The 26,154-nt window shown below is 37.6% G+C and overlaps 1 protein-coding gene across 4 annotated transcripts in view; it reads left to right on the top strand.

Moving 5' to 3' along the window:
- The window catches only part of LOC126292008 (kelch domain-containing protein 2-like), a 180,428-nt gene extending 171,031 nt beyond the window's left edge, over positions 1–9,397 (top strand). For all 4 annotated transcript variants that reach the window (XM_049985796.1, XM_049985795.1, XM_049985793.1 and 1 more), the window contains one exon: positions 42–9,397. The gene's annotated coding sequence lies outside the window, so the exon portion shown is untranslated. The remainder of the gene's footprint in view (positions 1–41) is intronic.
- Positions 9,398–26,154: the final 16,757 nt, after the last annotated feature.

Consider the following 26,154-nt stretch of genomic DNA (forward strand, 5'->3'; position numbering starts at 1 on the left):
GGGGTGTGTGTGTGTGTGTGTGTGTGTGTGTGTGTGTGTAGTTACGTGAGCATGAGTTCAGAGCCATGCTAATGTTTTATTTTTTAAAGTATGATTAAGTTTGTATATAATGTCAGATACGGCAGAAGGTCAGAACATGCTAATCATGTTATCCATAAGGAAGTGAAAAAAGCATCACTCAAAAACGGGTGAAGCTTAAAGCTTCCAGGACAAAGTAGACTGTAAGATATGTAGTTTGTGTGTGTTGAATAGTAGTCATGCGTGCAAATCATAATATTATGTTCAGCATATTATCAGACAATTATAATATAGGTGATCATTGGAAATTTAATAGATACCTCACTATTAGGACTTATTTTAGCAATTCACTTTGTCAACTACAGCATCTTCTATGAGGTAGTTTTGCTTACGAGCTCAGTGTCACTCACGAATATAATGTGTATTTTTACTAAACTGCAGCTTATTACTTCTTAGCAACAATGATAAATAAGTGTCCAGGTGAACGTTAAAAACTTTGTAGAAATGATCTGGGACTTAGCCAATATTGGCTGAAGTGCCTTCCAGATCGTTAGTAAAGCTTCTGTAGGAACAGTGTGTGCTAGTTGATGTAAGGATGTGTATGTGGAAAAGTCAAATCTTAATTTTGTTTTGACCTCCTTTACAATGTCAAAGAACTGTTAGATGTGTTTGTTTCATTTGTATAGTTCCCAGATTACACGGTCCCAGTTGATCCAGAGTGTGTATGAGAAACATATATCATTTCTGAGTAGTATAAGCTCTTTGTTTGTCATTTGTTGGTTGAATTTCTACTGTAGAGCAATCACTTGTGTTCATGTTGTATTTGTTATGTCCTTTCCTAAATAATTCTAACAATACAGCAAAGACAGGAAGAGCATCTAGTGTATGAACTCCACAGTGATGACACACACTGTGAACAGAAAAACGAACTATAAGTAGGAGTATTATTAAAGACTCAGAAATTGATAAAATATCAGGGGATTGTTGTGCTCCCTGTATGTAGTTGATCCATGTAAAATCATATGCAGAACATCAGCTTCTAGTAACTTCCACCCCTATTATAGTCACGGTTAAAACTTATTGCCAGCACTCTGATGATATTTTCTATATAGAAAGTACACTGAAAAACTGCAGCGAATTGCAGAGAGTACTTTGAGAAATAAGTTTAGACCGTGGACACGTCTGTAAATGCCACTTCCTGCTGCAGAGCATTGGAAATGTGATGATTTATGCTTCCTACTGTACCTTCCGAGCAGCACTTGGTAGACCACACCTCTACATTGGCAACAGTAGCAGTCATGTTAGATGTTCAAGAAATACCAGATTTGAAGTGTTTTTTTTAATGTAAAAGGAGAAAAAAAGACATGGGCAGAAATCACAAAATAGGTTAGAGGAAGAAGGCACAAATATCCAAGGTAATACTGGAAAGTAGAACAGAACTACAAAAGGTGTTGGTTGGCAAATGGTTGCCTCCAAGACATGAGAGAAGCGCGTGCCACCGATTATGGCACTCACTCCGAGAAGCGTAGTGCATTGCGAACATCTTCGCAGACTTCCTGTATTGTGCCAAGTAAGTCTTTGTTTGACTCCGTGGGAGTATTTTAAACCACGCACTCCAATTAGACCTAGAAAAAGCAGCCCATTAGGTTTATCACAGATTATTGTGGTGTTCCCCATACGTCTGATGCCCCCATACCATTTTTTGTCGAGGTTCCTGGGCATGGTTTCCTTTGTTCAGTTTGTTCCTCTGGGCTTGCTCTATAGTTCCTTGTGGTTTTTCAGTGTCATTTCTAAGCAGACTCTGCATAGGGAGGAACTGTGGCAACAGTAGCACCCCCCCCCCCCCCCCCCCCCCCCCACACACACACACACACTTACATTTTTACATTGACATGGACCCTACCCTCCCCTCATATATGTTATAGTTCCTGCATCCTTTAAAACTTATTTATTCAGAATAACTTGCTACTCAGTATACAGTGCCCTCTCCATGCAGTTGCGATCTTCGGCATGGTTTGATATAACTCTTAACCTCTGCATAACTACTGCAACTTACATCCGTTTGAACCTACTTAGTGTACTCAAACTTTGGTTCATTCCATCACCAAATTGACTGTTGTTTGATGCCTCAGAATGCAACCTACCAGGCTGTCCCTTCTTTTAGTCAAGTTGTGCCATAAAGCTCACTTCTCTTACATTCATTTCAATACCTCTTTATTTTCTATCCAATCTACTCTTATAATTTTCACCATTCCTTTATAACAAGTATTTTCAACATCTGCCATTCTCTTTTTGTCTGTACTCTGTTTCTTTCCCATTCGAGTCCTTTGCTGTCATAACTGCTGTCTGGTTTCTGTACAAGTTGTAAATGACCTGTCACTCCACGTATTTAATCACGTTAACCTCTTAAATTCCCAAGAATCGATAAAATATCCTTGGTTTTTGTATTTGTCACAAATTTGATTTTCCACTGCTTCTTTTTCTACTTAGTCTCATTGTGAACTGGTTTGAACTCGTGATTTCTCTGTTGTTGGAGGGAGTGCTACCTGTTCACTGCTCATATGATTTCTGTATGCCTTCGAATGTCCAGGCCCACTGTGCTTCAATCTGGAAGTTTACCTCACTTTCCTGTGTATAGAGAACACCATCACAACACCTGCATATGATTACATGGACAGAAATAATTGAAAACTTGGGTTTTTATTCCAGATTTGGCACAACTTCACCACATATCAGACTTTCCCACAAAAATGTCTAAATGCTTTTTTTTTTTTTTTTTTTTTTTTTTTTTTTTTTTTTTTTTTTTTTTTTTTTTTACCGTGTGTGTGCTGCTTGTGTTATCCTGGACCAGTTTTCCACATTGGTCATTACTTTTCATTTTTGTTCACTCTTTTTTGAACTGTGCTCTTGGGTTGTTGCCTGTTATCATTATCCATGGAGATTTTGGTTGTGTCCTGTTCTGCTACTGTATTGTTGCCTACAGACAACCTCAAATCCTTAGTTAATCAGAAATTTTGTGGTAAACGTTTAGTTTGAGTTTATTATGTAACGGTTTTTGGAAGGAGAAATTAATGTTGTCACTTTTTAGCTGTCATATTCTGAAATTCTGGATTTCCAAATATTGAAAGTGGCAGTAGTTTTGTAAAATATTTATTAGATTAAGTCAAATACTGTTTTGTATATTATGTCCCTTGTAAGAAATACATAACACATGTATAGCTTTCAGTGTTTTCAAGGATGTATGTGTTTCACAGTTTGTAGAGATGAAGAGAGGGGATTTTTTTCTCTTGCAAGTGCATGAAAGTACACCACTTTCTTGAAACACAGTAAAACTGTACGGATAGAAGGTATTGCTGTAAATAATACGTGTTTTATATTCAGACTGTTTGAGAACATTTTTCCACACAAGCAGCTTATCATTTGGAACCCTCTGTTTCCATTGTACACTTTCACGCATGTCAGTTTTCATCACTTTTGTGATACTCATTGTATACAAATCTTGCACTCGCCCCTCACAGCTTGGTGTCTCAAGCAGCTGTTGCTAATTGTGTTACATTCTGTATAGAAATCTTACAGTTATGGTGCCCTTCTCAGCTTGGTGTCCCCAGTGACAGCTTGTCAGTAAGAACTCCAATATTTGTTAATTGCATCATATCCTTTCTAGAAGTACTTGCAATAGTTCAAAACAAAACAAAGCAATCTGTGAGTCAGTATATTTCAGGCATGCACTACTCACATACAAATTTGTTAACACTTTTAAAAGAACATTGAGTAATATGACAAGTAATTCAGCACTTTCAGTGTAAATTTGTATACTGATGTGTAAATTTTCTGCTTCTCCAAATCATTCCATCTGGTGGCTGTAACAGTATGTTTGAAAAGTAAATGTCTCTAAAAGAGACACACAAAAATGCATAACGTGACCAATTTTTTAACATAACTCCACATCCTGAAGAACCAACAGCTGTAACCAACTGCTGTAACAGACTGTAACTTGCTGCCATAAGCAGTCACCCCCCCCTTTTTTTTCAGGCGCATTATTTACTGCAATAAATTATTTGATATTTAATGACATTATTGTTTTATCAACCAAAATATATTCTTATGTTTACACAGTGCCTGTTCCAAAAGCAACTAGAAATGTTCTGAAACATCAGTGTATCAAAATCAAGTTCAAGTGTACACAATACTTTCCTTAGTAATCCCCAAGGAATTTCCACAGTGCCGGAAATCACTTGTGGAGAGAATGTTTAAGACCATTGCCACAGACAAACATTTAAATATTCTTTACAACCATAGACTCAGTAACTTTTGCTGTATTCTAGCTAAGAAAGTCAGTGCACATGCTCTTTACACCTTTTTGTCAAACTGAAGCTGCACTATGCCACTCGGAATTATCTTTTTGTTTATGTGTTTCTCCTCAATACCCCAATTTCATTACCGATTGTCAAACATGCATCAGGCAGCCTTTTAGTCTGCACAAAATTGAGATGCAAAAATTGTTCTGCTTGTCAGTCATAATTTAAAGAACATATTTCACAGAAATTTTTCTTGCATGCAAATTCTCAAAAGTAATGTGATACATTTTAGACTCCCCAACAATATCAGCAATCATACTGTCACTGAAATCTCGATCTGTCACTGATACTTCTTTCATGGATCGCATATTTTGGTCCAGTTTAGGAGCTGAGAGGTGTTCATCTTTGAGATATTCTTATCTACCCTAGAATCCATTATACCTTGTCAACCTAAATTTGACCAAACTTATCACTGTGTTAACTTGCCACAACATTTTCATTGTTGCATGAGGCCACTGACTGGGAACTGGCCGAAGTCCTACGCCATCATCCTTCACACCACCACCATCACCACCACCACCACCACACCTCCTTTCATTCTCCTGGAGACAGAAAATAAATAAATAAATCCTGTAACTTTTGGGACAGACTCTGTAAACACCAATGTTACTTTTACAACTTGGAAAACACACATAATGCCAAGTGAACTTTTTTGTATGAAATGTAATTAAGACACAATTATTGTAACTTCACATTTCTTGGTTTCACTTATACCTAACCTCTAACTGTTCCATAAATATAAATTTGGAAAGATATACTGCCATGTAGTTTGAAAAGGGGTGCATTTGTGTGAATGAAGCGTACATCTGCATTTAATGAATTGTACTAAAATTTCTTTATAGTTGTAAATAATTCATTACATTTTAAACAGCCCTATTCTTTGGTGTTATTATTGTACTTGCCACTTATCCAGTTCATTTACTGTACTTTGTGTTCACAAAATCTTTATGCAACTAGAGTATGCCTTAAAATTGTGATGAATGGGTTATGTAGTGGAAACTTGCTGCCATTTAATTATGGTCATGTACAAATAAAAAGGTGAATAATTATCATGTACTCTTTAGGTATGTTGTCTGTTGGGTCATTTGCATAAATGATTCAGCAGAATACAACAGTAGTCACTTGGATCAAGCAACCTATAGCAATTAGAAACTTTGTAGGGATTATAACCATGTAAATATGTAAGATACTATGTAAAGCAGTCTGCATCATGTGATCAGACTATCCAAGGAAGCTGAAGAGAAGTCAGTAGTAGAGATCCGAACAGGCCTTAAGAGCAGCTCTCGATGAGCCCAGCCTTCTGAGCCTCGCAGGACTATTAGTAGAATACCAGAGAAATATATTTTGCTATTTTTAATATAATGATACGAGTACTGTAAATAAGTATACATATGACGAACACACACATACGTTTGAGATGATCGCAGGGACAAAAACTCAGTAGATCTAGTCTGGGGAAGGCGCCGAGTCGTGCAGTGACTCCCCGTGCCTTCCACGACTGGAGTTAGATTTTTACAAATACTACTCAACTACTTTCGCCACACTAGAATGAAAATATCAGAGCTCGTTTGTGCTGGCTTGATTATAAGATTAAGCTCAAAACTTCAGTAACAGATTGTCTGGAGCTCATGTCCTCACTAGTAACGCAATGGCATAAGTAATTTTGAAGTAAATAATGCATATTCTTCTTCATTTTATTCTTTTTGTGAGTTACTCTGACGGGATCTTCACAGTTAGTTGGTAGTGTAAAACAGCAAACTTGTGTAGTTTCATTGGAACAACTAGAAAATGATCCAAGCTTCATCCATTTAGCATGCTCATGGCATGCTTTCATGGCTGAGTATGTGGGCAGTTTTACCTCTGACCCCCAAATCCCCATCCCTCTTCTTGTATATCTTATGAAAGAATAAGGCAGATAATGTAGAAAAAAGAATATAGAAGCATTAAATTGCCTTTCCTGTTGCCTTTATATTTGAATACTTAGCACTGAATACTTTAAAAATATCATATATAGTAAGTTCTTGTATTCCATTAACATGTGTAGGCCACATATTTGTAACATTATGATGTGTTATCTATTTGATGTATGCTGTTACAAGTGCATGTATTCTTGCTAGTTGTAGCATATTGATAGTAATCAGACAGCTCACAATGTCTTGATTTCCTTCATTTGATGATTTACAGATTTTCTAATTTTATGTATTTAGAGCTTTGGGGCACAGGGTGGCCTTGCCAGAATTTGTTAGTTATTTCGATGTGAGGCCACAAGTGTACTCTTCAAGTATGGAGTAAAGTCGATGTAATTTTGTACAACATTTCTCAAGAAGTTTTTTAGAATTGTTAGTAGGTGTACTGGTTTAAAATATATTATTCATCAAAACTGCAGTAGAATAAACATTGTTCTACGAAACTCTTAGAAGGTATACAGCAGAAAAGATCAAACCATGACTAAAAGATGCATGATTTAGTTTTCAAATAATCAGTTTTCGTTTAGGTTTTAAGAAAGTTGCTGTCTGCCTCTTTCTAGCTTAAAACTGGCCAACAAGAAAAATAAAATCATTCAAAACTGTCATTTCCTTTTTTCGTTTGTTAATATTACGTTAGGTTACTGAGTAGCGATGGAGGAATCTGTTGAATCACAATTCAGGTGTTTTCTAAAATCAAGTTATTAGAACAGTGAGAACATGTTATGTACAAGACAGAGTTCTAGTAACAGAGATGGGATGTGGTGCTGTCATTAGAGTAACTGCTTTTGAGTACAGCTTTTTCTTGACCACGTATAACATTGTAGTACATTCTGTTTGTTATGTTCAACTGTTATAGAGCATAAAGTCCTGTACTAGAGCTTCAACTCTTTGAATTAGGATTTCAGAACTAGGAAACTTTGAAAACTGTTCTTATGATAAATCCTGTGTGCCATGGATTGATATTATCTGACTCGTTTTGAATTTCATTGCCAGGATCTAATAGTTCACTAGAGTGTGTAAGCTACCTAAGTGAGTATGTCTTGTAGCCTGTTTTAATGATTATTTTATTTGTCCTAATGGACAAAAGAGTAATTTAGGAAGGATTGGATGAGACATTTTTAACAATCATTACATGAGTGTGTAGGACTGAGGTTGGAGGGGATTGAGTGGACGTGAGGAAAAAAGGAAGCTGCTGCCCTTTTTTTTCCCTTCTGCAAATGTTAGTCAGCTATTTTCGCTAAGAGAAAAAACCACTATAAACTCAGAATAGCAGTCTTGCCTAAGTAAGTGCACTGTAGTAGTTTGCAAACTACTTTTAATAATTTATGTGCTTGTGAGCATTGGACCTTTCTTTTTATTACAGAATCAAGCAGTGAACGAAATAACAGCCAAAATTTGAAGAGTCATTCAGAGAAACACATGTTAAATTTAATCTATCATAACCTAGCATTATTCACCCAAAATATGTGTTTCTATTACAACAGTTTAGTCCTGACATGAGTCAGTGTTTTCTTTGCATAATTTTGAGTCAGTGTTTTCTTTGCATAATTTTGAGACTGTAATCTGGCCTTCCTCTTCCAGTAGATAAATTTAAGAAAACATTTGCTTCAAAAATAAATTATTATAATTTAGTGTAAAAGAAGAAATACACTTGATGCTATCACAGTAGGGTTCCTGACAAACCGATCTGAGTTATATAGCCTCCGGGCTTAATCGACCAGATGATATTGAAAATGAGCATCCTTCCAGCCAAATTCCACTGTAGCTTGAATGGAAGTAAGTCTCACAGTTTCACTCATCCAGAAACGTCGTAACATTTATTGTTGTTACGTCTTTGCAGTAGGTCTGGCACCTTACTGTTAACAGGGGACATGAATTCTGTACACTGTTCTGAAACAACAGGACTGTGGTCCACAGGTGTGACCTTGGTGGATTCTTTAATTACTTTTGCTATTTGTTAGAATCATAATATTTATCTGTGCTAATCAACTTTTTCATTCTTTATGATGTGTAGGTATCTTCAAGTTTTGAAAAATAAAAGTGGAAAACCATATAACACATTTAGAGCTTTGGTTGTAGTTGCATTTGTATGACAAGCCTGAAAAGAAATGTAGCTATTAATCTCAACTGTCTGTTGCAAATGGTGGTATCTTATATAACAACACCATTTTTTTTGCTTGTCACGATATTACTTTTTCTCCCCATTTGCGTGTTCTGTGTGGTTTGGCATTTGACACGTACTTTGGCTGTGATATTTTTTTTCAAGAAACATTTGAAAATTAATTTAAATGTTTCCATATAGTAACATTACACTTACTTGGAGTAAACACACAGAGAGTTATGGATCTTAGGCACATCCTTGTGTATCGTAGGACTGGAAGATAGTAACATGTGTGCAAACTGTCATTTCAAACCAGTTTCACTGAGTGGTTATAGAAGGCCGCCAAATTACCAGAACTAATGGCTTTGCTCTTATCAATTAACATTAGATAGATATTAGTGCAATAATGATCACAGTGTTACATGTATTTGTCTTGAAACTAAACTTTCTGTGTAAAGTACACCCTGTTTTACATCATCTTAAAATTTGATGACAGCACTGTAAATATGTTGTGTTATAGACTTTTATAGCTAGATGATTTTTCAAAAGGAGAATTTTTTTCTCTTTGGAGTTTGTAAATAAATTTCAGATTTGTATTGCTTTCAAATGCATAGTTATCTTATACTTTATATTAAGTGCAGTTTTGTTAAATAAATGTATGAAAGAAAGTGCTGGCTACGAAATGACTTGCTTGTAGTGTTTTCTGTGTTTAATGTAATGTAATATTCATGCAGCAATTAGATTTGTGCAGCTTCTGTGTTTGTTTTAAGTTATACAACCAAATTAAATCAAATTAAATAATTATGAATCCACATTGCTAGTCACAAAAATAAAATATGAGGCTTAAGTTGTTTTGTGACCCTGCTGATTATCTGTCTCTTGTTATGGTTTTGTGTAGTAACAGCAAATGTAAATGTGTTACAGAAATAAATGTGGTTTGTTAATGGAAAATATTTCATTTTTTCTGTTTTATCTTATTCAGAAGTGCTATAGCAATATCCCAAGATACCATTAGTGTAAAATCCAGTACTTAATTAATATTTGAATGACTGAAATATGCTGAAGTTAAGCCACTGTTTGAGAAGGGAGATAAAGAAATAGTGTCAAATTTCCATCCAATTTCACTTTTGTCAGCATTCTCAAAAATTTTAGAAAAGGTAATGAACAATCGGCTTTATAACCATCTTATCACAAATAACATACTGTCAAAGTCATAGTTCAGATTTCTAAACGGTTCTGATGTTGAGAAGGCTACTTACACTTACAGCGAAAATGTACTTCATTCATTAGACAAAAAATTGCAGGCAACTGGTACATTTTGTGATCTATCAAAGGCATTTGATTGTGTAAATCACAAAATCCTTTTAAGTAAATTAGAATGTTATGGTGTAACAGGAAATGTAAAATGGTTCAAATCTTATATCTCTGGCAGGAAACAAAGGGTGTTATTAGGAAAGACTTATGTATTACGCTATCAGGCATCATCCAACTGGAACTAATTACATGTGAGGGTCCCACAATGTTCCATCTTAGGGCCATTACTTTTTCTTGTGTATATCAACGACCTTTCATCAGTAACACTATCAGATACCAAGTTTGTTTTGTTTGCAATAAATAGCATATCAAGTGTAGTATGAGAAGGATCGGCTAGTAAAATATTTGTGGGCATTAATCGCTGGTTCCTAGCCAATTCTTTGTCACTAAACATTGAAAACAATACACTACATGCAGTTCAGAATTTGTAAGGGGTGTCCCAAGAGTATATGCCTTACATATGATGACAAGCAGATAGAAGTGGACAGTGTTAAATACTTGGGGTTACACCTTGATAATAAATTCAGCTAGCAGGAGCACACCACAAAACTGCTGATGCGTCCAAACAAATCTCTATTTGGAATGCGAATTCTGTCAGACATAGGGGATATAAAAATGAAAAAGTTGGCACACTATGCTTACTTTCACTCCATAATGTCATACGGGATTTTTCTGGGCACAAAAACGTGCAGTAAGAGTTATATGTGGTGTGAACTCGAGAACATACAGCAGAGGCCTGTTTTAGGGAACTAGGGATACTAACTACTGCTTCCCAATATATTTATTCCTTAATGAAATTTAATCAATAGTAGAAATAAGAATAATATTCACAATGATTTAAAGTCACTTACTCTTGTACAAAAAGGTGTGCATTATTCAGGAACACACATTTTCAATAACTTGCCAGTAGCCGTAAAAAGCTGAACAACCAATGAAATTCAGTTTAAGAGAAGCCTAAATGATTTATTGGTGGCCAACTCCTCCTACTCCATTAATGAATTTCTCAGTAGAACCAAATGATTTGTGTGTCTAACATCTGACTATTTCACTGCAGTAATGTGTTCATTGTAAATAACTATTGTAGTAGTTCTATTATATGTTTATTACCTTATAAATAAATAAAAACTTTTTTTATTTTAAATTCATTGCATTAATATGATCTATGCTCTTTCCACTTGGGAACTGTCAAAGGTACATTAGCTTATTTGTTTTAGTTGTAAATATTTGTCATGTATTATTGTTTTCTGACACGTTCTACATCCTGGAGGACCTCCTCACTATGGATCAATTGGAATAAAAGTAAGTGTTGTTAGATAGGTGTTTTGTTTCATTTAGGTGGGTACCTATTGCTGATGTGCGGTGTTTTTTTAGTGCTGAAATCTGGTCCTTGGATTTAATCTCAAATGATCTACCTGTCTGGCCTATGTAGAAGCAGTCAAGGTCCAAACATTCAATTTCATATTCACATTTATATTTACGTACAGTTTCTGTCAAAGACTTTGACTTGAGGCATGTACTGAAATAATGTTTTGTTTTCTCTACTCAACAGTTCCACTGGTTACCCCAAAGTCATAACACAACATGCATGTCATATTTATCCAGATAAATCCACATGATGAAGGAGGTTTAAACCTTATCCAAAAACAGCACAGTTCACATTTAGCACACTCCTTCAGTACTGCTGTGACAAATCATTTAAGTCGGTTCATAATTCACTATTATCTCGTCTAACGCTCACTCACTTTGATGACAAGAACCTTATACATTTTTGGCAATCCCAACAAAGTTCAGGCCGAATATTATTAATTAGAGGTGCTGTAATTACACAAGAGTTTTTATACATTAAAGTTCATGAGTTCAACGGCTGCTGGTGTGTGTATTGTCACTTATAGGATATACACAATTAAGGAGCGAGTCAACACCACACACCTGTTTGACATAGATGTTACTCGTTCACTTTCAAATTGTAAACTAGACAGTTTCCTAATTGGGACAGTGTTATAACAATTAATATAGGAAAAAAAACTGTTGTTTTTAAAATTACATAATGCTTTAAAATTTGGCTAGGTTGGAATTTACTGTGTGTGGTTTTTTTTTTTTTTTTTTTTTTTTTTTTTTTTTTTTTTTTTTTTTTTTTACAGTAAGAATTGATATGATTTTGGCTAAAAGAAAATGTTGCTAGTTACAAATGCAGAAGAAAACTACTGTTCATGTAATGTGAATCCACTTATTTATATGTATGGGTGCCACATTGCATGTAACAGTAAATTGTATGAAATTATTAGTTAGTGAGTTAATCAATTAATACTGTATGTCATTTTGTACAGAAAAATTATGTAACAAATGTGCAGTCAAAGTCCAGAATTTAACAGTGATTTTGATGAAATCTACAATTAAAAACGATAATGGTTCAAATCTTAAAATTTAATTATTGCAGAAAACAATTAGTTTTCAGTAATTTAAAATACTTTACTGGAAAATCAGAATGTTTAACTTTCAAATGGGGTTGGTCACCCTTCTCAAATATAAGTGTTATCTCATGGGCTTTTGCAAGTAGCGATCAATAGTGCTAACATAATTAAGTGTAACTTTTAATTAACAGTTCTGTAATGAAGATTAATTACACAAATGGAATCAGAATACTTAAAACAATAATCTGCACAATAACTTCTAGAGCAATCCAGTCTAAATCTGCCAGGAAGTTTAATATCAGTGCACACTCCACTGCAGAGTGAAAATTCATTCCAAAAACTTGAGGTTTTTAGGTAAGTGCTATATGTCATTAGGTAAACATATTGAAAAAAGATGTAATTTAGCGGCAACCATTTGGTTATTCATAACAGAGGGACAGAATCCACCCACTTTGTCACACGTTGCTCGTACGGTTGATGAACTGCTGTACTGGCTCACCATCTTAAGCCAAATTCAAAATTTATCATCTTCCTAATGAAACAAGGGGTACGGGTTCTGCAGAGGGACTGTATTCAGTGCATGTTCTTCGCATTCCTTCATGAAAAGGTATCTGTTTACTGTGAGTTTTTGAATGACTCTTTTTTCCTTTAAGTTTATCTGTTTAACTCATTTGGTGCCATCGCTGCTCGTCTCACTCTAACCGATTAATCTTTGTATGAGTAGAATGAATTTTCACTCTGCAGCAGAGTGTGTACCAATCCGACTTCCTGGCAAATTAAAATGGTGCACTGGCTGGGACTCAAACCTGCCACCTTTGCCTTTTGGTGGATAAGTGCCTTACCAACTGAGCTATCCCAGCTGGCCCCACTACCCACACTCACACTACAATACCTCCTACCTTTCAAACTTCACAGAATTTCTTCTTCCTGTTAGAATTGTTCATTTGCTCCATTTTGCGGGAAACGTTAGTGCATCCAGTTGCAGTAGTCGTGTAGACTTCTCATTGTCACAGCATGTTACGGTGTTACTTGGGGTACACCACCTGGAAGGATGTCTACTCAGACTTAAATCCAGGTCACCTTTACGGAAAATTGCTGAAGGACTATGAGACATCGACTCGGAAGACATTAGAAAGAACTGTGGGCTGTTAAGTGAACATAGAACCAAAATTTAGCAGACGACCCCAACGAGGTGATCTCTGGATTCGACCTCCCGAGAAAATTGTGGACAACTCTGAACCGTGTCACAAGGAGTGTTGTTACGTGTAAACAACTAGTGAGCAAAAGGGCCATTTCGGACAGTCCCGAATATGAGTGCACATTTACTTGCATGTGAAGTGCGTGGCTATGGGGGTGATCTGAAGGACATACACACACTCCTCAACTCAGCCGTAGAGTGGATTAAGAATATTTGTGTGTTGCACAGTATCATAAGCTAGCAGGATATTTTAGTTAATACGTTATGTGAAGAACACCTTTGTAAATACAGAATGAGTAAATAAATAAAATAACTGAATTCTTCTGCTTACCTTGTGGGACTAGCATTCCTGGAAGAAAGGCTGTTGTGGAGACATAATGTAGCCACATCCCAGGGTACTGTTTCTTGTGATGTATGTAGAACTTCCGTGAAGTTTGGAAGATAGGGAACAAGGCTGTGAGGGAGGGTCATGAGTTGTGCTCGGATAGCTCTGTTGGTAGAGCACTTGTCTGCGAAGGTAAAGGTCCCAGGTTTGAGTCCCTGCACACAATTTTAATCTGCCAGGAAACTTCTTATGAAAGTGCTAAACCAACATCCCCCTCTAATTTCTTCTGCATATTCTAGTATTCGTCTGTCTCTACAGTTTACTTCCCCCACTGATCCTTTTAACAACAACGTAAATTTTCACAAATTCTTTAGCAGCTCTCCCACTAACTTGGCCATTCTTCATGTGGGTTTTCCATCAACTTCTTTCCTCACTTAAACTTTCTTGTAACTACTTCATTATACACTATATGATCAGAAGTGTCCAGACACCTGGCTGTAAATGACTTACAAGTTCGTGTCAACCTCCATCTGTAATGCTGGAATTCGCTATGGTGCTGGCCCACCATTAGCCTTGATGACAGCTTCCACTCTCGCAGGCATATGTTCAATCAGGTGCTGGAAGATTTCTTGGGGAATGGCAGCCCAGTCTCCACGGAGAGGTATCAATGTCAGTCAGTGAGGCCTGGCACGAAATTGGCGTTCCAAAACATCCCACAGGTGTTCTATAGGATTCAGATCAGGACTCTGTGCAAGCCAATTCATTGCAGGGATGTTATTGTCATGTAACAACTCTGCCACAGGCCGTCCATTATGAACAGGTCCTCAATCGTGATGAAAGATGCAATCGCCATCCCTGAATTGCTCTTCAACAGTGGGAAGCAAAAAGGTGCTTAAAACATCAGTGTAGGCCTGTGCTGTGATAGTGCCGCACAAAACAACAAGGGTGCAAGCCCCCTCCATGAAAAACACCACCACCTCCGAATTTTACTGTGGGCATTAGACAGCTGGCAGATGATGTTCACCAGGCATTTACGACACCCACACCCTGCCATTGGATCACCACATTGTGTACCGTGATTCGTCACTCAACACATTTTTCCACTGTTTAATCGTCCAATGTTTATGCTCCTTACACCAAGCGAGGCGGCGTTTGGCATTTACCGGCATGATGTGTGGCTTATGGACAGCAACTCGACCATGAAATCGAAGTTTTCTCTCCTCCCGCCTAATGGTCATAGCACTTGCAGTGGATCTTGATGCATTTTGGAATTCCTATGTGATGGTCTGGATAGACGTCTGCCTATTACACATTACAATCCTCTTAAAGTGTCAGCGGCCTCTCTCATTCAACAGACGAGGGCGACCTGTACGCTTTCATGCTGTACATGCCCCTTCACGTTTCCACTTCACTATCACATCAGAAACAGTGGACCTAGGGATGTTTAGGAGTGTGGAAATCTCACGTACAGATGTATGACACAAGTGACACCCAATCACTTGAATACGTTCCGAAAAAGAGTCCGTGATTTCCGCGGAGTGCCCCATTCTGCTCTCTCACGATGTCTAATGACTATAGAGGTCACTGATATGGAGTACCCTGACAGTAGTTGGCAGCACAATGCACCTAATATGAAAAATATATGTTTTTGGGGTGTCCGGATACTTTTGATCACACAGTGTAGCTTCTAGTACACTCCTTTGGGATAGTGACAAATTGAGAAATGGAAGAAGAGTCAGGCAATTTTAAAATTTTCTAAATGATATTAATCCTAATATAAAGTTCCCTGTCGAAAAAGAGAAAGAAGCTCACATTTCATTTTTGGTTGTTGTTGTTGTTGTTGTTGTTTTGATGCAATACTTTGAGAAAAGAATTCCTATTTGTCTCTACTCCAATTGCCATGAATTATTTTGCTGCCCAAATAGCAAAACTCATCTACTTCTTTCCTAATCTAATTCCTTCAAGATCACCTGCTTTAATTCAACTACATTCTGTTATCCTTGTTTTGCTTTTGTTGGTGCTTATCTTATATCCCCCTTTCAAGACACTGACCATTCCGTTCGACCTCTCTTCCAAGTCCTTAGGTGTGTCTGACAGCATTATTGCCTTGGCAGACCTCAAAATTTTTATTTCTTCTCTGTGGACTTTAATTCCTATTCAAAATCTTTTCTTTGGTTTCCTTTACTGCTTGTTCAGCGTACAGACTGAATAACATTGACGATAGGCTACAACCTTGTCTCACTCCCTTCTCAATCACTGCTTCCCTTTCATGCCCTTCAACTCTTATTTGCCATCTGGTTATTGCATAAGTTGTAAATGTCTTTTGCTCCATGTATTTTACCCCTGCAATAATCAGAATTTCAAAGAAAGTATTCCAGTCAACCACTTTCATGTATTCTGGTCGTCACATTGCTACAGTGATTTGTTGATATTTTTCTAGTGATGCCCAACAGTTGGCAGCACTTGTACATGATAAAAAAACTGAACATTCATAAACGTGTAGATGAGGTTTCCAATGGGGAAGAATATTTCTATTCCAATTCAGAGACTGTAAAATTTAATGTACACAATTGTAGCCAGTGGGTATGGAAGGGTTAACCTATTTTCTACTATTAATTTTCTTGGATGTACCAGTGCTTAAAAAAATTGATGGAACCTTAGCACCTAAGGCCATTCACACTGATAGATGACTTCACAAAAATTCCCAATACCACCAGAAATATTTAGGTGGACTGGGCTAATAGAATATGTGGACCACAGTACTTGGAGGAAGAGCTCGATCAGTTAAGTGCTTTTAAGGAGAATGGTTGCTTTACAGTGAGATAAATAGGTCACTGTATGTTAAAATATCTTGAGCTTCTAATGATAAATAACCAACGAAAGAGAAACCTTTCCTCCCATTTGTAAAAAACAGTTTCAAAAAGCGTAAGCAGAATACCAAGAAGTCGTGGTATTGACACAGTGTTTAAACCAACAAGAAAGGTGCATGAATATTTGAGCACTACGAAGGACCTATGCCCGCTGCTTACCACAGCGAGACTATATAAAATCTTTCACACATGAGGTCAATGAGGTCAAGCGTACTCAGGTACTACAAGAGAAAGCATTTAACTCCCAGTTTTTTTATGAACATGAGAGCAATTGTCACCTGGAAAAGACAGATAAATCTGCAGTAGTAGATCGTGTAGTGGAACCAGGAGAGCACTAAATTCCTTTCACCAGTACTATGTTTTTATAGAGACACAATCAGTAGTATGCTAGGGTGTACAGAGAATACATAGAAATTAAAAAGCACACAAACAACTTTAACAGAAAAAGATGGACTGTAGTTAGACAAGCTGTAGGCCATAGTATTAAACAAAGCAAACACAAATCGGTACAACTCTGCTGTCTTAGGCAGTGGCCTGATGACTTAACAGCCAGATTATTGTGCACGTATGTATAAACAGTTCCTCTTGCTGACTTTATTTTAGTCTGAAACTGATATCTGAGTATTTGTAACCTTTGAGGACGTCTCTCAGCATGGAGATAAAGTATGCTTCAGACCACAGCCTAATGCCCATAAAGCAAAAATCATCAGAAATCAGAAAAATTGTATAAATTGACAATAAAATCACAGAAGTGGTTGAATTTTTGTATTTAAAGCCTTACAGTAATTTCACGTGGCTCATGGCCTGGTGAAACCAACAACACGGTTGTTGCATTAGGGCTGCAGTCAACTTGCCAACTGAGCTGCCCACAGTTTTATGAGATGATGAATCGAATGAGGAAGAACAAACATACATACAACCAATTCTAGTAACATGTCCAATGCTGGCCCATCAACATATAAAAAAACTTTGATACTGTACTGGTAATAATTTATCTCATTCAACCTCAGTTTTCTTAATATGTTTAATGAGAGGATTTCTGGCTCTCCTTATGCCACTTTGAAAACGTGGCATTTCCTCCTCCTGCTTTTCAAACCAGACTATACAACACATTTTTACAGAGCAGCCTAGGGAGAGCTTCAGTAATATTGCACAATATTACTGTACAAAAATATTAACCATCTAGGGGTTGCCTGCTTGAAAGTAATGCATCAGTCACATTTTCTTATCCACACAGTAATCACTTTGTAGTCACCAAGGAAAAAATTATGTTTGTATTTTAAAACTTGTGTACAACATATTAAAATATAAAATTTGCTATTTCTTGATTTTTGTATAAAGCAGAGTGGGATAAAGAGGCAAAATCTCTTGATGACATTTATAATTTCCGAGACTTGCGCTGATGCACTGGATTGGGAATGTACTGAAAGCGCTACATAACAGTTGTAGTCTCTACTTAATTACTTAAAGGGCCCTCACATGCTCAATATTGAGTACTGGTACTGAACAACAATATTGAACATCTGATAGCAGTATTGACAGTTTGTGCAAGATACTCGAAGATATAGTGGGAATTAGTGAAGTTCGGTGGCAGGAGGAACAAAACTTCTGGTCAGGTGACTACAGGGTTATAAACACAAAATCAAATAGGGGTAATGCAGGAGTAGGTTTAATAATGAATAGGAAAATAGGAATGCGGGTAAGCTACTACAAACAGCATAGTGAACGCATTATTGTGGCCAAGATAGATACGAAGCCCACACTTACTACAGTAGTACAAGTTTATATGCCAACTAGCTCTGCAGATGATGAAGAAATATACGATGAAATAAAAGAAATTATTCAGATAGTGAAGGGAGACGAAAATTTAATAGTAATGGGTGACAGGAATTCGAGTGTAGAAAAGGGAGAGAAGGAAACATAGTAGGTGAATATGGATTGGGGCTAAGAAATGAAAGAGGAAGCCGCCTAGTAGAATTTTGCACAGAGCACAACTTAATCATAGCTAACACTTGGTTTAAGAATCATGAAAGAAGGTTGTATACGTGGAAGAACCCTGGAGATACTAAAAGGTATCAGATAGATTATATAATGGTAAGACAGAGATTTAGGAACCAGGTTTTAAGTTGTAAGACATTTCCAGGGGCAGGTGTGGACTCTGACCACAATCTATTGGTTATGACCTGTAGATTAAAACTGAAGAAACTGCAAAAATGTGGGAAATTAAGGAGATGGGACCTGGATAAACTGAAAGAACCAGAGGTTGTACAGAGTTTCAGGGAGAGCATAAGGGAACAATTGACAGGAATAGGGGAAAGAAATACAGTAGAAGAAGAATGGGTAGCTCTGAGGGATGTAGTAGTGAAGGCAGCAGAGGATAAAGTAGGTACAAAGACGAGGGCTGCTAGAAATCCTTGGGTAACAGAAGAAATATTGAATTTAATTGATGAAAGGAGAAAATACAAAATGCAGTAAATGAAGCAGGCAAAAAGGAATACAAACGTCTCAAAAATGAGATCGACAGGAAGTGCAAAATGGCCAAACAGGGATGGCTAGAGGACAAATGTAAGGATGTAGAAGCTTATCTCACTAGGGGTAAGATAGATACTGCCTACAGGAAAATTAAAGAGACCTTTGGAGAGAAGAGAACCACGTGTATGAATATCAAGAGCTCAGATGGCAGCCCAGTTCTAAGCAAAGAAGGGAAGGCAGAAAGGTGGAAGGAGTATATAGAAGGTTTATACAAGGGCGATGTACTTGAGGACAATATTATGGAAATGGAAGAGGATGTAGATGAGGACGAAATGGGAGATACGATACTGCGTGAAGAGTTTGACAGAGCACTGAAAGACCTGAGTCGAAACAAGGCCCCCGGAGTAGACAACATTCCATTAGAACTACTGACGGCCTTGGGACAACCAGTCCTGACAAAACTCTACCAGCTGGTGAGCAAGATGTATGAGACAGGCGAAATACCCTCAGACTTCAAGAAGAATATAATAATTCCAATCCCAAAGAAAGCAGGTGCTGACAGATGTGAAAATTACCGAACTATCAGTTTAATAAGCCACAGCTGCAAAATACTAACATGAATTCTTTACAGACGAATGGAAAAACTGGTAGATGCAGACCTCGGGGAGGATCAGTTTGGATTCCGTCGAAATGTTGGAACACGTGAGGCAATACTGACCCTACGACTTATCTTAGAAGCTAGATTAAGGAATGGCAAACCTACGTTTCTAGCATTTATAGACTTAGAGAAAGCTTTTGACAATGTTGACTGGAATACTCTCTTTCAAATTCTGAAGGTGGCAGGGGTAAAATACAGGGAGCGAAAGGCTATTTACAATTTGTACAGAAACCAGATGCCAGTCATAAGAGTCATATTTAAATGTCTGCTTGTGTCTGTGTATGTGCGGATGGATATGTGTGTGTGCGAGTGTACACCTGTCCTTTTTTTCCCCTAAGGGAAGTCTTTCCGCTCCCGGGATTGGAATGACTCCTTACCCTCTCCCTTAAAACCCACATCCTTTCATTTTTCCCTCTCCTTCCCTCTTTCCTGACGAAGCAACTGCCAGTTGCGAAAGCTCGTAATTCTGTGTGTGTGTTTGTGTGTTTTGTTCATGTGCCTGTCTGCCGGCGCTTTCCCGCTTGGTAAGTCTTGGAATCTTTGTTTTATATATATATATATATATATATATATATATATATATATATATATATATATATATATATATTAGTTTTCGCAACCGACGGTTGCTTCTTCAGGAAAGAGGGAAGGAGAGGGAAGACGAAAGGATGTGGGTTTTAAGGGAGAGGGTAAGGAGTCATTCCAATCTCGGGAGCGGAAAGACTTACCTTAGGGTCTTTCCCTCGCCTTCCCTCTTTCCTGAAGAAGCAACCGTTGTGAAAGCTAGAAATTCTGTGTGTGTGTTTGTGTGTTTTATTTATTGTGCCTGTCTACCGGCCCTTTCCCGCTTGGTAAGTCTTGGAACCATTGTTTTTAATATATATATCTGTGATGTAAGTACTTTTTTTCTACTCCATTCCAAGAACTTTTCAAACCACCCTTGTAGTAATCAGAAATGTTTATTTTACATGCAGCAATCTTCAGGAGGAAGAGATTAGTATTTAATGTCTCATCATCATTAGAGACAGCACGAGCTCAGATTAGGGAAGGATAGGGAATGAAACTGGGTGCGCCCTTTCAAAGGAACCATCCGGGCAATTGCCTGAACCATTTAAGGAAATCGTGGAAAATCTTAATCAGGATGGCCGGATGTGGGTTTGAATTGTTGTCCTCCCAAATGCGAGTTCAGTGTACTAACTACTCATTTGATCAGTCTTCAGAATTGGCATCTAAGATGAGGTCAGCTGCCCAAGGAGTATGTACAAGTCAGGATGGATTAAGGGGGATAAGTGGGCATCCAGAACTGATCCTGTTCACTCTAGCATATGGAACGAAAAAGAGAGTTGCCTAAAAATGGGGATTTATTCACCTCCACCTGTTCTATGGCCTACATCTACATCTTCAGGGATACTCTGGAAATCACATTTAAGTTTCTGGCAGAGGGTTCATCGAGCCACCTTCACAACAATACTATTATTCCAATCCCGTACAGCGCACGTAAAAAATGACCATCTGTACCTTTCCGTGCGAGCTCTTCTTTCCCTTACTTTATTATGATGATCATTTCTCCCTATGTAGGTTGGCATCAACATATATTTTCACATTTGGAGGAGAAAGTTGGTGATTGAAATTTTGTGAGAAGATTCTGCCACAATTCAAAACACCTTTATTTTAATGATGTCCATCCCAAATCCTGTATCATTTCAGAGAGACTCTCTCCCCTATTTCACAATAATACAAAACATACTGCCTTTCCTTGAACTTTCTCGATGTACTCTGTCAGTCCTATCTGGTAAGAACCCCACACCGTGCAGCAGTATTCTAAAAGAGGACAGACAAGTGTAGTGTAGGCAGTCTCTTTGGTTGATCTGTTACATTTTGTAAGTGTCCTGCCAGTAAACTGCAGTCTTTGGTTAGCCTTCCCCACAAAATTCCTTTTAGTACTCATGTGGATGACTTCACACTTTTCACTATTTCGTGTCAATTGCAAATTTTTTCACCATACAGATATCTTTTCTGAATCATTCTGCTATTTGTTTTGATCTTCTGACGACTTTATTAGTCGATAAATGACAGTATCATCTGCAAACAACCTAAGATGGCAGCTCAGATTGTCTCCTAAATCATTTATAGAGATAAAGAACAGCAAAAGGCCTGTAACACTACCTTGGGGAATGCCAGAAATCACTTCTGTTTTACTCAATAACTTTCCGTCAGTTACTATGAACTGTGACCTCTCTGACAATAGATCACGAATCCAGTCACATAACTGAGACAATATCGTCTGCTACAATCGCAGAGGAACTGCACATAGTGGAGGAGAGCATTTCGCCCTCAATGGGAGGAGCAGGCGGACATATCTTTAGGGTAAGAGGACTGGAAAACATGAGAGTGATCCACTGCTGCAGCCAATGTCTCACCGGCCAACCCATACACCCCACGTGACTGATATCTGCTCTCCCACCAGTTGACTTTGAACTTTCCGAAAGCAGTACTTGCTCTGCAGCCCCACAGATAGCGTCCCTAGCTCAGTAGAACTGAGTCTGGGATCCACCCCAGTGCTGTGGAGCTGCTTACGTAACCTGCATCACGCCACTGGGGCACAGTGGTAGTTGCAAAAAAAAATACTGCCAAATTTGAACAACAAAGTAATGCTCTTTTTTTACCCTTAACACCACTTTGAGCTGCACAAGCATACTTTTTTTTACTTGCTTCAATTGCCACACTTTCAATCAGTGCTGTAAAATGGGCTAACTTGAAATGGTGAGGTTCCTTGAAACACCTTGTGTCAGGCCTTGCTTCTACACGATTGGCAATGCTGATTTGCAATGTATTCCATTTGTTGTGCATTCAAACAGCTGAAGAAAGTTTTGTAAGTGATTCCTGAAATAAATTTGTTATAATCTACTACAGTAAGTAATTTTTAAGCAATTTTGATCATAGAGACATTTCTTAACTTGAAAAAATATTCCTCTGTAAACTTCTGCTGTAGACAACATGCAGAAGAATAAAATTACTGAAACTGTGTGTAGGTGTCCAACCTCACTTATTGTCAAAATGCCTATAGCAACAAAACTTTCATTAGCTCTCCATCTTTCTGATCTATTTTTTATTTTAAATTTTAATGACAGATATAAGACAACTTAAAATAGTTGTTTCAAGTATACCTATGCATTTCAAGTTACCCCAGGAAGAAATGTAAACACCTTTTTACACTGTAATAACATAGGTGGGTAGATGGAATATCGTTTTTTATATGGCTGACCAATAGTATTGACACCTGAGGATGAAAAATGTCTTGCAGAGGGAGTTATGCTGGCAACTGAATGGGAGTTTCTGTTGACCCAGTTAGATTTTCTTATCATTATGAAAGAGTTTTTAGATCAAAGATGCATTGTAGAGAACCGTTTTGCAAGAAATGTGTCGTATTGAGTGGGTCAGAGGATTCCTTCATAGATATTGATCAGTTCTGTCACAGCGTTCGTGCCAGAATAGAACTCGAGCAAGAACAGTTCTCCCTGCAGTCGTGATTGTAGAAAATTTTGAGAAATTCAGAAAATTACTGGATGGCGTTACTCAAGGTGCAATTGTAAATGATGATGAAACTAGCACGACTGATGACTCACACAGGAAAAAAAAGTTATTACTCATAGGGGATGTAAGCATCCAGACCAAATAACTGTCCACTCAAAGTCTAGTGTGTCCTTAATATTATTGGTTCAGCTTCTGGATTTCTTCTGCCAGTCTATGTTTTTTACAAATCTGAACACCTGCTGACTCAATGGACTGAAGGGGGCCCTACTGGCTGTTGATACAACAAATCTAAGAATGAGTGGTTCAATGTGTTTGTTTTTGAGGACTGGTTTTGCAGTGTTGCCTTGCCATGCTTCAAGAAGGTTGGTAGAGTGTCTCTTACAGTGCTAATTGGTAATTATCTCAGCAGCCACATTTCTCTGACAGTTGTCTATGAGTGCAAAGAGAACAACACTTGTTTTATTCTACTTCCTCCAAACAGCGCCTGTCTGTGTCAGCCTCTCGATGCAGCGTATTTTAGGCCTCAGAAGAGGTCTTGATAAACAGACGACCCATTCCAAAAGATTGTTTCCCTCGTCTGCTGAAGAAGTGTTTGATTGAATTAGAAAAAGATGGTTCCTCTAAGCAAAATCTGACTGCAGGGTTTGAGGCCGTTGAGATCAAGACTTTGAATAAAGATAAGGTTCTGAAAAACATGCCAAAAGGAAATGAACAGACTGAACATGAGGAATCTTAGTCTGGCAGCTTAAAAGAATTTCTGGAGGAGTTTCACAGCCCAGTGCTAAACATTCAGTCTGCCAATGTTCAAAACCACAGCCCAGGAATAAGAAGTGCCTTGCTATAACACCAGGTTTCAGTGGAGGATGTTCAGGAACTGCAGCACATTGACACAAAAAAATTCTGGCCTTCTAGTTCCACTGCTGGTAAATATAAGAGACTGAAAAACCCACCTGGGGAGCAACAAATGCAATCTGTACATCATGTCAAGAGCACTAATAAAGTGAGGGCACAGAATAAACCACAGGTGATTTGTGCTGGAAGTGACAACAGCAGTGATACTGATGATTATTTTGTACATAGCTCTAGCAGTGACCTTACCGACAGTTCTCCTGAAAGTGAAAATGAAGAATACTATTACCAGGACAAGAACAAAGAAAAAAGGACAACTAAAACTAGCAGAAAGACATATTATGTTCAGTAAATTAGATAAAAAATCAGTAGTGTCATATCTCAATGAGGAATTTGAAACTTTCAGCACATGACATACAGGAATTCTGGCTCAAGTTTAAAATAATATATGTAAATTGAAGGGGATGACTGCTACCAGCTGCAACGGGACAGTAAGTGGAATCAAAAACAGAGATTACTGCATAATATGTGTAAAACAACGCACAGAGCTGTAGATAAAGAGATGCTGAAGGAAACACATTTGGCTATCAAGAGACCAATGCATGATGCCTTCAATGACTGCTGTAGCAAAATACTGTTAAGAGATCTTTCACAAAAGCCAAAGAAATTCTGGTTATATGTAAAGCTGTAAGTGGCACAAAAGTTAATGTCCAGTTCCTTGTGAAAGACACAGGAACTGAAATTGAGAGTAACAATGCAAAAGCTGAAATGCTTAACTCTGTTTTCAAATGTTCCTTTACAAAGGAAAACCCAAAAGAATTGCTCCAATGTAATCCTCATACCACTGAAAAGATGAATGAAATAAGTATTAGTATCAATGGTGTTGAGAAACAGCTGAAATCGTTAAAACTGAACAAAGCTTCAGGCCCCAATGGAATCCTTGTCATATTCTATACTGGATTTGTGGCTCATTGATCCCTCAAACAAAAAACAGCGCTCAGTTCTTCGAAAAAGGCACAGGTCACACCCTTCTGCAAGAAGAGTAGTAGAAGTCATCCACAAAACTACTATCCAATATCCTTGACACCGATTTGTTGTAGAGTCTTAGAACATATTCTGAGCTCAAACATAATGAGATATCTGGAATAGAATGACCTCGTCAATGTCAATCAGCATGGATTTGAAAAATATTGATCATGAGAAACCCACACTTTTCTCTCGTTACAAACTAAAAGCTGTGGATTAAGGCAATCAGGTAAATGCTGTATTTCTTGACTTCTGAAAAGCATTTGACCCAGTACCACACCTTCACTTATTGTCAAAATATGATCATATGAGGTATCAAGTGAAATTTGTGACTGGATTGAAGACTTTTTGGTAGAGAGGATGCAGCATGTTATCTTGGACGGAGAGTCATTGTCAGGTGTAGAAGTAACTTCGGATGTGCCACAGGGAAGTGTGTTAGGACCCTTGCTGTTCATGTTGTATATTAATGACCTTGCAGAGAATATTAATAGTAAAATCAGGCACTTTGCAGGTGATAGAGAGACTTATAATGAAGTACTATCTGAGAGAAGCTGCATAAATATTCGGTCTGATCTCGATAAAATTTCAGCATGGTGCAGAGATTGACAACTTGCTCTAAATGTTCAGAAATGTACAATTTTGCACTTCACAAAACGTAAAAGCAAATTATCCTATGGCTGTAATGTGGATGAGTCACTATTGGAATCGACCAATTCATGTAAGTACCACGGTGTAATACTTTATAGGAATGTGAATCGGAATGATGACGTAGGTTCAATCATGCGTAAAGCCGATTAGACTCCGGTTTAACGGTCGCAATACGTGGGAGTTCCATACCCTCGAACGCCGACATCGTCACTTCGATGCGAAGTTCTGATGCCGTCCCAGGCACCAATAATCATTTAGATGATTTTTCGTGTCCGAAAGTCAGAACACTGCACAATAATATTGTGGAGTGTTCTGCAAGAACTTTATGTATTTATTATCTGCTCGTAACACGTAATTTTATATGCATGTCTTCATTAGAATTGTGCTTTTTTTTCTAAACTACGA

The sequence above is a fragment of the Schistocerca gregaria genome, chromosome 9, assembly GCF_023897955.1.
Source record: "Schistocerca gregaria isolate iqSchGreg1 chromosome 9, iqSchGreg1.2, whole genome shotgun sequence".
NCBI lineage: Eukaryota > Metazoa > Arthropoda > Insecta > Orthoptera > Acrididae > Schistocerca > Schistocerca gregaria.